The 13,548-nt window shown below is 39.3% G+C and overlaps 1 protein-coding gene across 1 annotated transcript in view; it reads right to left on the bottom strand.

Moving 5' to 3' along the window:
- LOC106862202 (uncharacterized) overlaps positions 1 to 13,548 on the bottom strand; it is a 94,247-nt gene that overhangs the window by 52,900 nt on the left and 27,799 nt on the right. The window contains exon 5 of the mRNA XM_088157840.1: positions 2,995 to 3,103. The gene's annotated coding sequence lies outside the window, so the exon portion shown is untranslated. The remainder of the gene's footprint in view (positions 1 to 2,994; positions 3,104 to 13,548) is intronic.

Below are 13,548 nucleotides of genomic sequence, written 5' to 3'. Positions count from 1 at the left end.
ACTACAATACTGGACACTTCTTATTCAAAATAGCTTGCAAAAAACACCAAATGGGCAGATCTAGGAATGGATATGTGTGAATTTTGTCTTGATATTGCAGTTGCAGAGAGGAGGATTCATAGCACACCAAAGGACAAAAAAAAGAAAAATCACAATACTTATTGCCTACACACAAAAAATAGATCAGAGTGGGTGGGGAGGTGGAAGCAAGTGCACTGAGACAGATATAGTGCAGTACTGGATATGCAACTGCTAAAGGGGGTCACACTTTTGTGCAAACCAAGCAGGTCATGTAGGCAGGCCTGAGAGAAGCTATTTCTGCTGATATTCAAAGCCAGCTGTCCCTTTTTGAGCATTATTTCCTTGCTCTTCCTTATACCCATTTGCACAGTGACTCTTCTCCCATATTTTCTACCTGTAGTTGTTTATTGTTAGATATTGCCAGCTACTACTAGAAATAATAACAAATTGAATACATACATTTTAAAAAATCCAGACTCTAAAATGTGCCAATTTAAATTAGGCTAAGAAGAAGTGTTCAAGATAAGCTAAAAAACAAATTAGATGAAAACCAGGATGAAATCTCTGCCCAATGATTGCCTCACACACCAGAGAAATGAAATCCAACTCTTCTCCAAATGAGGAATCAGCTCTTATGCAGTGGCCAATATCACAGAACTTTTTTTTCCTGTCTAGTTCTTAGGAAGATCCTCACTGCCTCCTACCAGGCACAGATGTAATCAGACAAGATTTAATCTTTTCTTGTAAGCCAGTCCCCTCAGCAATCAGCAGCATTGCATTTCTTTGGTTTCTTTTCCAACTGCTCTGCAACATCAAGGTTAGGGGTTGTCCATCCCCATTCTCTGTGTTCTAAGGCCAGCTCCCTTCTGCATCAGGAAGACCCAAGGGCATTTAGCAGGAAACATTAAACATCTTTCAGAATCAACCAAGATTTTTCCATTTCACCATTCTTGAACAGAAAAGCATTATTGTTCTTTCCTGAGTAGGAGTATGATTATTCTTCATTGGCAGACTGAAAAAAAAAATAAGAAAATGCCAAAAATGGCTGTTTTGCTGTGATGCTGCATTGCAGATTCACATCTAATTTCTGCCAATATTATGCACTCAGTCTTTTTCAACATTGCTGTTTTCCAAACTTTCCCTCCTACTGAATCTGTATGTTTGATTAATGTTTTCCCAGATGTCTGAACCTGGGGAAAAAAGGCACTTTTGGTCTCATTTTGTTAAGTGTTAGGAATCTCTTTGATGATCCATAACTAATTTTACTGTACTTGTCACAAAGCAGATGTGCAGCAATAGTCCCCTAAGCAAGCTGCATTCAATCATTACCAACTCCAGAGTTCCCCTTTCTATTCCCCCCCTTTTATATGTTTATTTTTTTCATTAGTAATTAACCTTCACAGTGTATCATATTCTTTATCACTGGCTTATTGAACACATTTGACACAGGAGTTAAACGTTTGATCCAAGCACATTTTATCCTCTCTTTTTAGTTTCATCCCTTTGAATGTCAGATTAGGATGCAGTTTGATGAACACAATTCTTCATTTTGGCTATTTTTTTCTCAATCATTTAGTGCATTAACTCTCCCTACTTTTAATTCACGTGGAAGACTTTTGCATTCAAAGGATGGAGAGTCTTTAAACATTAAGAAGAAGAACTATTAACATGAAAGATTGCAAATAATTCCCACTTAAAGAAGGTGTACTCTGTTACCTCTAACTCAGCATCCATAATTGGCAATAGCTCCACAGCTAATCCTTTTTCAGCCCTCTCTCAATTCACCTGTGAATTGTCCCTCTTATTTCTGAAAAACTTCAGTTATCACAACAAAAGAGAGATGACTGATGCTATTGAATCTGGCAACGGGAGGAATTTATGCAACTATCTAAAAAAGAAACTACCCTTTGTGACTGCACAGAAAACACAACTATTTAGATTCACAGAGTAGCTGAGGCTGGAAGGCATCTCTGGAAACTGTCAAGTCCAACCCTCTGCTCAAAGCAGTGTCACCTACAGACACATTGCTCGGGGCTGTGCCCAGTTGGGGTTTGAATATCTCCAAAGACAGAGACTGAACAGCCCCTCTGGGCTACCTGTGACAGTGTTCAAGCACTCTCACAAGTGGAAAAAAGACCCCAAAGTGACTTTCTCTTTCTTTTGTTTAAAAAGAATGGTTTATATTTCAATTTTTGCCCATTTACTACTTTTGAAAGTCACATCTCATTACACTCTCAAAACAGATTTCTTGTCAAGGTATATTCTGCAGGAAAAATAAATCAGCTACAAAAAGTGCACCTGTTTTTCTGCAGAAGGTGACGAAGTGCATTTGTAACACCAACCTAGATATTTGTACTACTGGACATATCAAAATCCTTATGAAACAAAAATAGTGTCTTAGTCATTTTAATGCATGTGACAAGTACACTGGCTATTCACAGAAATAAAGGAATGATTTGCCAGCGAAGGGTGGAATAAAAGCCACAGAATAATTTATATAATAATGGATATTAAGAGAGAAATTACAGTATTGTTCTTTTGCTTCTTCTAAAATTTTAGGAGAATTTACTTGTTTGCTTCTTACCCTTAGATTCCTTTTCAGTGAGAGGTACAGATGCACGTGTTGTATAGTTGCATGCTCATTATGTCTCTGGAGAAAACCTAGCTGAAACTTAGAAGAATTTTGTGTTTGAGTCTCCAAACTGAGCATGGGAGGACACAGGAGGAGTCTCTGGTACAGCATTTGAACAGGAGCATTATGTCAACTACCAAAACATTATCACACTCAAATAATTGCAGAACTAATACCTGGTGAACTTCCATGCTTTCACACCCACTGCTTCTGGTCCCTTCCTCAGAAAGTCCTTGGGGCTTAGCAGACGATTTACATCATATTCAAGGGTTTCTTCTTCTTTAACTTGTATTCAAAGGAGGTCTCCTTCCTTTAATGAAGATGAAATACAAAATACTTACCATCTGTCCAATGAAGCAAATTGTACTTGAATTTTTCTCAGGGAATGATAACTTCAGCAGGTGGATTGCATTAGGCAGATCTTCTGCAGTAAAGGCCCAGAGATCCTACCTGTCAGAAGGTAAAGTTAGAGTTAATAACTCACAGGCCTCCCTGGGACTGAATATTGATGATATTTGCTTCCACTGTCTACAAACCTTTCCTTACTATGACTTGTAAAGCTCTGTCCAACCTGGGGAGCACTTCAGCCTTTCCAGCCTTTGGGGCTGGCTACTCCTAGCCCCTCATTTGGGTGATCCAACAGCCCCATCCTCTACACACAGTGACAGCAAAGGAGCCCAGCAGTACTGGCTGTGTTTCCCACCTGGATGACCTGGCAGGAGCTGGACTTTGAAATATGCCAACATGTACAACTTCAGCTCAGCCCAGACACTGGAAATGGGTAATTGGTGTAATGGGCAATTTAATTTTGGCAACTAAAGTTGGTGCTCTGATAGGGACCAAGGTACCATCTTCACTTTGGAGGTTAGTCAGGTGCAGGATGAAATTCCTGTTCCAAAAAGGAAAGGCAAGCCCACAAAAATGCAAGAGGCTGGCTAATAGATGCTACCTTCTGCCAGAGAGACACTTGAATTTTACCATCCTGATGTAAAACGTGATTCTTCATAATATTTCAGAAACTATGGTCCTCAGTGGTGCTGAACCTTTGGACAAAAAAACCCCTTGAGAAGATATGTAGAAAAAGGAACTCCTAACAGTTTTTGCTGGTTTTCTTTCTTTTTATTTTTTTCCTGTGGAGCTTGTTTTGTTTTGATGTTTTGGGGTGTTTTTTTCTTTTTTCAGTGGATTTGACAGTATATGGAAAAATGATGACTCAGATATTGTCACAATGTTGAAGCTCATCTGTCTGGAAGGATGTAACACCATGTGTGCTGTGGGAGAAGGAGATGGCATGAGGGAGGGGAAGAGGAGCGAATGAGGTGCCATTTCTTGGATTAGAGCTTTTAAAAGCTTCCAGGAGAGAGGAAATTCAGATGTTTAGCTGGCAGCAGTTGGTGATGGGGGAAGAGCCCTGGCTCAGTTCCTTGTTGGGCTCAAGGAGCAGTATGCCTCCATCTGTTAGGAGCTTCTGATTAGATGAGGTAGGTTAAATCATTTTTTCCCTCTGCTCTCCCTTCCCAATGGTTGTGAAATCACTTATTTGTGTTGCTGTGAGCAAAGAGAAGAGAAATGAAACAACAGAGCCAGCACAGGGTCTTTTTAAACTCTTTGCAGGTTGCAGAGGCTGGAAAGAGATGATTGGAGTGATTGAAGATGGATGGAAATTATAAGATTGGTGAAAGGGCACAGAAGGGAGCAAGGAATGACCTGTTTGCTTAATGAGATATCTTAAGTTTCTCTGTCAGGCTGCCTTGTTTGCAATCTGTTTAATTTGCTCTTATCTTCTAAAAATGGTGGCATATTGTACATTTTCTAAAACTGTTTTCAGAAAGGGCATATTTTTATCTCCAAGCGTATGAATTGGTGCAGAGAAAGAGGAGTTACTCCACGCATTCCATGGGTCAGTGTGGCTTGTCTCAAGGCCATGTTGAAGCAAAATCAACTGCATCATGTTACAGTGATGTTTTCCACCTACAGGCACCTCTGAGCTGCCTGCCATAGTGATTAAAGTGAGATTCTACAGGACTGGAAATAGAGGCCAGTTCAAGCTCTTCGGGCAGCAATGCTCTGACATCAAGTTTTGGCAGGTTTTAGAGCAATAAAGCAGACACACAATTACAAAAATTTAAAAACAAAACAAAACAAAACAAGCAACAAAAAAAAGACACTGGCAAAACCCCTTCAGATAATCCCAAATATACAGAGGCATGCAGACCAAATCGAAAAAGAAAAAAAAAAGGAATAATATTATTTATGAAGGAAAGGAGGAACTTTTCTTCATTCCTCTTCTAGTCTATTCTCTCTTTTCATCTTTTGTGACTATTCTTGGATTCCTTACCTCTCCTTGCTGTGATATTGATCCATCTCCTGTTAGGTCACTGAATTCCATAATACACAATACAACAGGCTGCTCTATTTGTGTGGCATCTCCTTGTTAATTCTCCAATCGTTGTCTGGCCTGGCACAAAATAGTAAAAGAAGAGGCAGCCACAAGCATCCCACAGCCCAGGGCAGCATCCTTTCACCAGGGGTGCCTCGCTGCCTCCCTCTGCTTTGCCAGCCCAGCAGTTTGCCAGCCCAGCAGTTTGCCAGCCCATTGCTGACTCTGCCTGCTTCATCCAGGTGTCAGCTCGGGAGCACAAGTCACAGCAGCCTCTTTTCTGTGAGAAGGGAAATGAATTTTGTGATGTGGATTCTACATCACTAAACCTGCAGCTTTCCCACTGGGGGCTGACCAGAAATTAGGGTGAGATTATGCAAGGACCAGTTAAAGCTGGTTGGTTTTTTCTATTCAGATTTGTTATTAGGTTATTACAGTCGCAAGTTTTCTTAAATGGAAATAAAAATGTACCATTTTTGTCTGCCTTAATCAGTGGAAAGAGGCAGCTATGAAAAGCCAAACATTTATTTTTTACTATCATAAGGTCAAAGGAAGTTTTGGTTTAGAGGGATCCTTAGAGAGCATTGAGTTCTAACCCCGCTGCCATGGGCAGGGACACCTTCTACTAGACCAGGTTGCTCAGAGCCCCATCCAACCTGGCCTTGAACACTTGCAGGGATGGAACAGCCTCAGCTTCTTTGGTCAATCTGTTGCAGTGCCTCAACAGCCTCACAATAAGTTTTCTTTATAATATCTTATCTAAATCTACTTATTTCAATTTAAACCTGCTACCTCTTTTCCTATCAGCAGACTTCATGATAAACCATCTTTCCCCATCTTTCCTGTAGGCTCCTGTTAAGTACTGGAAGGCCACCAAAAGGCCTCATCAGGTTTTTAAAGTTAAATATTCCCTCTACCCACAGGACTGGAAACCCAAGATGGCCAAGAAAGCTCCCATGAGGCATTTTTCTAACATGCTCATTTATAACCCAAACTAGCTGATTTACATCTCAATTTGCATATATCCCACAGTGCTTCCTTCCATTGATTAGACATTAGTGCATTTACATTTCCACTACTTCCACATAACAGCAGTGGTAGGTCACAGTGACCTTACAAATATCTTGTCAAAGCCTTTTGTGTCAAAACAGCACAACCTCAGAAATGCACTATCAAAACATCCCCATCATCCAATGTCAAAACAGCTTCATCACAGAGCCTAAGCACATTCAGATCCAACAAATTAACATATTAAGGCTTTATGGCTTTAATAACCAAGCAAAAAACAAAAACCTAATGCCTTCCCTGTGAGAAGAAAATTGTTCTTATTCCCATTTCCCACTGCTAATTAACAAAGTTCCTATCTACTGGGGTGTTTCTGGAGTGACTTTTTTTTTTCCCTGACAGTGTCACTAAACTGATGGACATTTTCATTTAGTCAAACGTGCAAAAAGTGGCTGGAAGGGGTTTCTGGGAACTTGCCCTCAGTGATTGTTAAGGCAGGAACATTCCTGCCTAGGTACAAGACTATTCAACAAAGTGAACATCAAAACAGAAAGAAATTTGCAAACAGAGCCAATACACAGTTCTGGACCATCTCCTGTTGCATTTAAATCATCTCATTGTTCAATTTTCAGGCCAGACCTAGCTTAGTGCTTGGTTTCACTCCAAGTGACTTAATAAATCAGAAAAGGAGAAGCACACACTACTTTTACTTTTCTTTTTTTTTTTTTTTTTGTAATTTAAAGGAAATAAGATAAACTCCAAAGATTAAATCTGTTTAAAAATCACAGTCTCAGTGCTTCCCTTGCCCTCCTGCCCATCTGCATACAAGGCAGCAAAAGCATGCATAACCACACAGTTTCACACCAGTGCAACTGAATCCATGTGAATCCCATAATTTGAATTTAAAAGTCTCTCAGTCTCTGCTTTGTTTATAAGGGAGGTTTTTAGGAGCTCATCCCATCACTGAACAGCAGGCTTAAATGTAAACATAAGTGGCATCCAAATATATGGGCAGTCAGGACAGCAATGTTAGGTGTGTTCTTGAATTAGGACATGCACAGACAATCCACTGAAAATGCAATATTACACTCAGCTAATCTGGTGTGTCAGCACTGCAAATATTCGTGTTCAGGCAGCACTCACAATTTCAGGCAATGACTTTCTTAATAGGTAAAACATTCGAATGTGGAATAAATAAATATAAATCAGCTGGTTACACCCTCTCCATTATTTTTTCTTCAGGATATTAGCTAACAACCAAAGCAATTAAATTTACAAGCAAGAGGAAGGTCAGAGGCACTCAGCTCTTCACTAACTGGCCTTGTAGTGGAGGCACAGTGTCACAGCCATTAGCACAGTGGCAGGATCTGTTGCATTTTCCTCTCTTTCCCACGAATCATCTCTGTGGCAGCACAGGGTGAGACCATGAATTCAGATTGATTGTATCAAGGTGGAACAAATCAGAAGCAGCAGTTGCAAATTTGTAGAAACAAATGCAGATACCAACGCATTACTGTAATCCCCAAGAAAAGCAACTGGGGGCATGACCACATACCTTGATCTTGTATAAAATTCTTTCATTTAATTTTTCAGATTTGGTTAACTCTAAAAGTCGTTATTTTGAAATATATTATATATTTTTTTTCATTACAGATATACAGCAGTTCCCATGTAAACTCTGTCCTTAAAAATAATGTCTCAGTATATAGGAGATATTCCCTCTATTTTAAATGAGAAGACTTCTTCAGAATTCATTAACTTCTTGAGTGTGACAGATATGATGAGATAGAAAAACAACTCACTCTGCTATAATTGTGGCCTTTCGTTTGTACTTAACTGTGCTTTGATAGATTGCTGCACTTATTCATACTTTACTTTTATTTTCTAAACAGTAAAATAGTGACTGCAATCTGTAGTCTGAGGACTAATCTCAGGATTTTTATGACCAGTATCACAACAGTAAAGTCCCTTAATATTAACACTTATTTTAATCTGCTTTCCCAAGTTCTTCACCGAAAACAAGATGTGCAATACCAATTTAAAGTCAAGGGGGGAAGTTCTTCAGATGCTTCTGGCAGAAACTACTGCTGCCTGAGAGCTGGAAAGGGAACAGGAGCTGTTTTCATAGCTTGATATGACCTGAGAGTATCAGACGACATGGCACACACCTGTGTAAGAAATCTGTGTTGAGGAAGAATAGAACTGTGGGGCACTACAATTACAGAAGGGAATAGAAAAAAAGAGAAGTGAAGTGGTTGGGTGAAGAGTCAGGAGACATTTGTGAGATGGAATAAAAGGACCCCATGTAATATAAAGCAGGGCCTATTTGTTCCTTTGATTCCACTTGATTTTTGCTATCCAAAGGGTGGCTGGGAGAGCTGGGCAGGCTTGGCAGGAGGGATGAGAGGATGCCACACAGCTGCATTCCCAGGATTTCCAAAGAAGGCTGCTGCAATGTCTGCTAATGGTGAAAAGCTGCTGATACCACGGGGCATCCCAGAGAAATCCTGAGAGGAAAGCTGCCACAAAGGATGTCAGGGACAGCAGGGGAAGAACCATATTCAGAATGTACTTGATCACCTAAATTCTCTGCAAATGTAGAGCAAGAGCATCAGTACCCCTCTGTGGCTGAATCACTTGGGCCAAAGGTGTCAGCACTGTGGAGTAACTCTGTCGTAGTTCTGAGGCTGCTGCAGAAATATCAGCCTCTCAAAGTGATGTGCCAGAGTGCAGAACTGACATAAGAAATCCTCTTGGCAGCAAGGAACCTGGCAAACTTAAGAGATGTTTGCAGCATTCTTGAAATTCATAGCATAAATTACTTCTAGCAGAATTCATTCCAAGCCAGTGGAGGGCTCCATGCACAGGGCACCTGTGTGTTGTCCAGGGTGAGCATCAATGCTGCCACTAAACACTTTGGGATTCACTCTCCAGTCAGAGGGCAGCTGCCTCTGTGACAAAATCACCATGACCAGGAAGTGGGAAGAGGCTCTCAGAACAAATGAACTTTCAAGGTCCAGTTTAGATATGTTGGTGCAAGTTACAATGGCTCCTTGATATATTCATCAATCTGGTAACAAAACTGAGAAACTTGGCATTACCTCTCCAACCGTGCCACAAGAGTTATTCCAGTGGAATACAAAGTTGAGCAGAATTCCAGATGGCTGGCCCCTGTGGTAGTAAAACACAGTCCTCTTGTTTAAAGGTGTGCAATGAGCTGTTTGCTCTGGCCACCAGCTGGAAGCAGCAGTGACATGGTGACATTTCCACATGGCAGTCCCCAGCATGGGGAGCTGTGCTTAGGTGTGCCATTCTTGGAGAACAAACCATACTACCACACTTCACAGAGCCAGAATGTCCCAAAATACTGGCAATGGCAGCAGGGGACAGAGATAAATTCCTTGGACTGTGGTAAAAAAATAGGAAAAAAGCCACAAAAACTTAAATCCTTAACATGTTTCAATGACATTCCGCCATCATAGCTGTTGCAGGCAATTTCTCCTCTAGTTTGATATTTTAGCTCAGCCTGCTTAAGTCTTCAGAGGCTGCAATGACAAGCAAAGAGCCTAATTACCATGTTTAGTTTGCTCCTTTTAGCATGCTCTGCAGGCTCTGTCATCATTTCACTGTAACAAGAAGTTGGGTGTTTTTTATCCTTGTGGCAAGTTCTTCACTATTCTTGTTAAAGAAATACTGCACCAGAGATTCCTTTGACTGTTTGGTTGTGTTTAACTTGCCATTAATGCTGTTCCCCTTTGAAACTTCTTCCTCTGTGTTTACTTTCATACATCTGGTGGTGAAATGTGTTTGCTTTCTTTGTTTGTTTAGTGTCACACACAAAAGAAGGATACATAAATCAAATGCTTTGTCCCTTGGGCTTTACTTGTCTTGTCTTCATGCAGTATAAAAAAAATCAATAAAAAAAGTTAAGTAATAATCTTATAAAGCCAGGAAAGTGGAAGGTGGTACAGTGACAAATTACTAGGAGTTGTATATAAAATAATCTTTTGGAAAAAGAGATGAATTCTCATTTTAGTTAATTTCTTCCTTATTTATTTCTTTTTCCAACTTGAAGTTTTAAATAATTGTGATTAACAGAATCATATGTTTGTGAAGCAAAATCTCTTTAGCCACCATAAAGATGGGTAAAACTCATAAGGAATGTAAGAGACCCAGTTGTATCTAACATGTCCTCATTTTAAATCTGATTTCAGTTATTTCTTCTTATTGTTACAAAAGATATATCTTAACAAACACGGATGCTTGCAGTGGCAGTAGACGAAAATCACCATAAGACAGACATCTTACTACCAAAAAAAAAGGAGTAAAAGGTCACCTAATTGTATATTATTGCAGATTTCACATCAGTGGGGCACAGCACTGTAGTATGCAGAATATTGTTAATGGAGAAAGGAATGATAAAGAAGGGAAGGAAGCAAAACAATCCTAAACTTGTAAAGATATGAAGTGAGCGAGGTGGGAAATGAGAAGCACTGAAATAACTTTGCATTTTCTGCTGTGAAATCAAAAGACCAAATCACATTGTCAGTCAGTAATCAGTCTAGTGCAATAGGGAAAAAGCAGAGATGAGAAGGGAAATTTTAACAATGGCACAAACTCTTATATAGTTTTTTGGATCTTTTCAATTCATACAACTTTCACCTGGTTCTGCTCCTTCTAATGTCTTTCTCTTTTTGTGTGTGTGTTCAGAGATTAAGAACTGATACAAAGACAATAAACCCTATACTGGATATTATGGGAACAGTGCCTTCTTATCACTTCAGCCATGCCTTTGATTAAAACACATATATTTGCCTCATTGTAGAGCTTATTATAAACATCCTATCTATTGCTTTAGTGCCATGCTATACACTTAAAAAAAAAGGACTCAGCCAACCAAAAAAAGGAAGTTTTGTATGAAAATATGTTGTACTAAATACATAAACAAGCCAAATGCAGCAAGGAGCTTCTAAGGAAAGTCACAGAACAGAGTAATCAGCACCCATGGCCAAAAAGTCTTTACAAAATTTCACTCAGATACTTGTATTGAGTTTTCACTGCTTTCTGTATCTTTCTTTTTTCTTCTCAATAGCAGGTAGGGGTTATCTTTTTGGGTTTTTGTTTGTTAGTTTGTTTTAAACTACTAGAGATGTCTGCAGAGAAGAGAGCTCCCAAGTCCTCTCTGCACTGTTTGACTCAGTTTTTTATGGATTTGCTGTTTTGAATATTTGTGCTTGGAGTGCTTGCCTTGCCATCCAATTGCCACCAACAATGCAGTAGGAATAAGGTGTCAAATTCTCAGACAGATTCAAATGAGTTTGTGTATTTTTAAATGCCTGAAATCTTATTTTTAAGCTTTTAGCTTCAAAGATCCACTTACCATTCATACCTTCGTATAAGCACAGTTTTAAGCAGAAGAGTTCATTCCATATTTTGATGCAGGATCAGTCCTGCTGTTTCATCAAAACCTTATCCCCTGTCATGTAGACATGATGACAAAAACAAAGGCTTTAATGCTAACAAACTTTGTTCTCCTCTTGACTTACCAAGTGCCACTGCTATTTATTTAAAAGGAGAGGAAATCAAGCACATATACGATATTTAAAAATAACAAGCCACGAAGAAAGACAAAACATACAAACAAACCAATGAAACAAAACTCCAGCAAAAGTACAATTTACAGTGCTTCTGAAGAACAAAGATTCAGTTGGATGGATCCTGTGCTCTTTGCAAATATTTTTACCCCAAGAGCTATGGAGGCTTGGCCTCAAAGCAAGAAATAATGTGCAGTGATGGTGATGTGTATGGAAGGAATAAATCCCTATTCCACCTCATCATTAGGGACTAGGGGCACCTTTGGGAACATTTTCTTTATTCTGTTCCAGGTTAGTTCAGGCTGTGCAGGCAGGCAGTTCAAAAGCAGACAGTTTTAACAGAAGGAAAACATAACATCATTTGTGATGTCAGATGTGATCTTAGGCACAGCTTCCACATTGGAAGGTAGATGGCAGGACCTGATGGATGCAAGAAACTGCCTTTAAAGGGGAATAGAGCAGCTGGCCTTTTGTGTCTGGGTGGTGCAGCTATTTCTCAGGCCCCATTTTTCTGTACTTCACAGCATTTGAAAAGAGAATACTGAAAAATTAATAGAAGTTTTGCCATTGGCTTCAATGAGGCCAAGATTTCATAAATACGTTCGTTTCTTCTGTTGACTAAATTGTTATTATTGCTTTCAACGTGGCATATTAAGGTTGATGCCTGCACTTCATAAGATTAAATTGGCTTCTGCACTGTACAGAATATAACTTCTCCTTGCTAGCCACTCTGTCATCTCTCTCACATCAACGATCAGAGGAACAAGTCCTGCTGTAGCAAGTTATTTTGCCCAGAATACCCTTAACTTGGCAGGATCTTATGGGAGAGGGGATGTGTTTTATTGGGGAAGGTGTTGTAGCATAAAAGTGATCAGATTTGGAAGTGCATAAGCTCTTCTGCTCTGATGAGAGCAGCCACTTCTCGTATCTTTAGGCAAAGATCACAGGTATTTACAAAATCACAGCATATATAAGACTGCACTCAGGATGGAGATGTTCCTATTAAAATGTCCTATTATCAAATCACTGTAGATCTGTTGGAAGAATCAAGGGGGCAAAGTAGGGTTAAGATTGTGGAATAACCTTGCAGTCAGAGAAGTCTTAGACTTAAAGCTGTGAGCTGAATCTGGAGATCATCTTAAAGAGAGGCAATAGATAAGGCAGATTAACCCTTAAATTACTGCTTGCTGTGAGGAGCAGTCTGTAGGTCAAAGACTTCAAGTCATTGGAGAAGTTTCTTTTACAAACAGCCAGAAACTGAGACAGAGGTGAGTTTTTTCTGGCCCTGCTTAGCTCATATTCCCCAAGAAAATTGTTCAGTCCTATAGACTGAGAGGTACTTGGCAGCAGCAATCAATATGATGCAGTGGTTCTTTGATTGCCAGACAAAAGTTCAACAACTAAACTTTAATGCAGAATCTCAGAGAATATATTTTAGAAATTTCAATTGTGTTAAAGAGGATTAACTAGAAACATTACCTTAAATTTTAAAGCATAGGTATATAGTAGTAGGCTGGAATGTATCTAAGTCAATGTTATTAAAGCTGCACTTATAGGCCACTCAAATATTTGAAAATACATTTGTGGTGGGACAATGTCTTACGACACAAAATTTAATTACTAAGCCACTATAGAAGTGTTCAATTTGCTTTTCTCTCCTATTACTCATATTATGTATAGAACACAAACTGATTTGGCATTAGGATCAATTCCTGGAAAGGCTCAGATTCCCAGTGCAGTTGGATTTATTTCACAGACAATTTTTTCTTTACCTATACTCAGCATTAATATTCTATTTGTACCTCTGTGTCTATGAAATGAAGTCCTGTCTTTTGTTCCTTGTACTTACTGGAGTCTCAGTTATTTTTATGTACAATCTTAACTTTTAATAAATCAAAGAGAATTGTCTACAGCTA

Source organism: Sturnus vulgaris, chromosome 2 (genome assembly GCF_052056855.1).
Source record: "Sturnus vulgaris isolate bStuVul1 chromosome 2, bStuVul1.hap1, whole genome shotgun sequence".
NCBI lineage: Eukaryota > Metazoa > Chordata > Aves > Passeriformes > Sturnidae > Sturnus > Sturnus vulgaris.
This window is presented reverse-complemented; position numbering and strand designations above follow the sequence as displayed.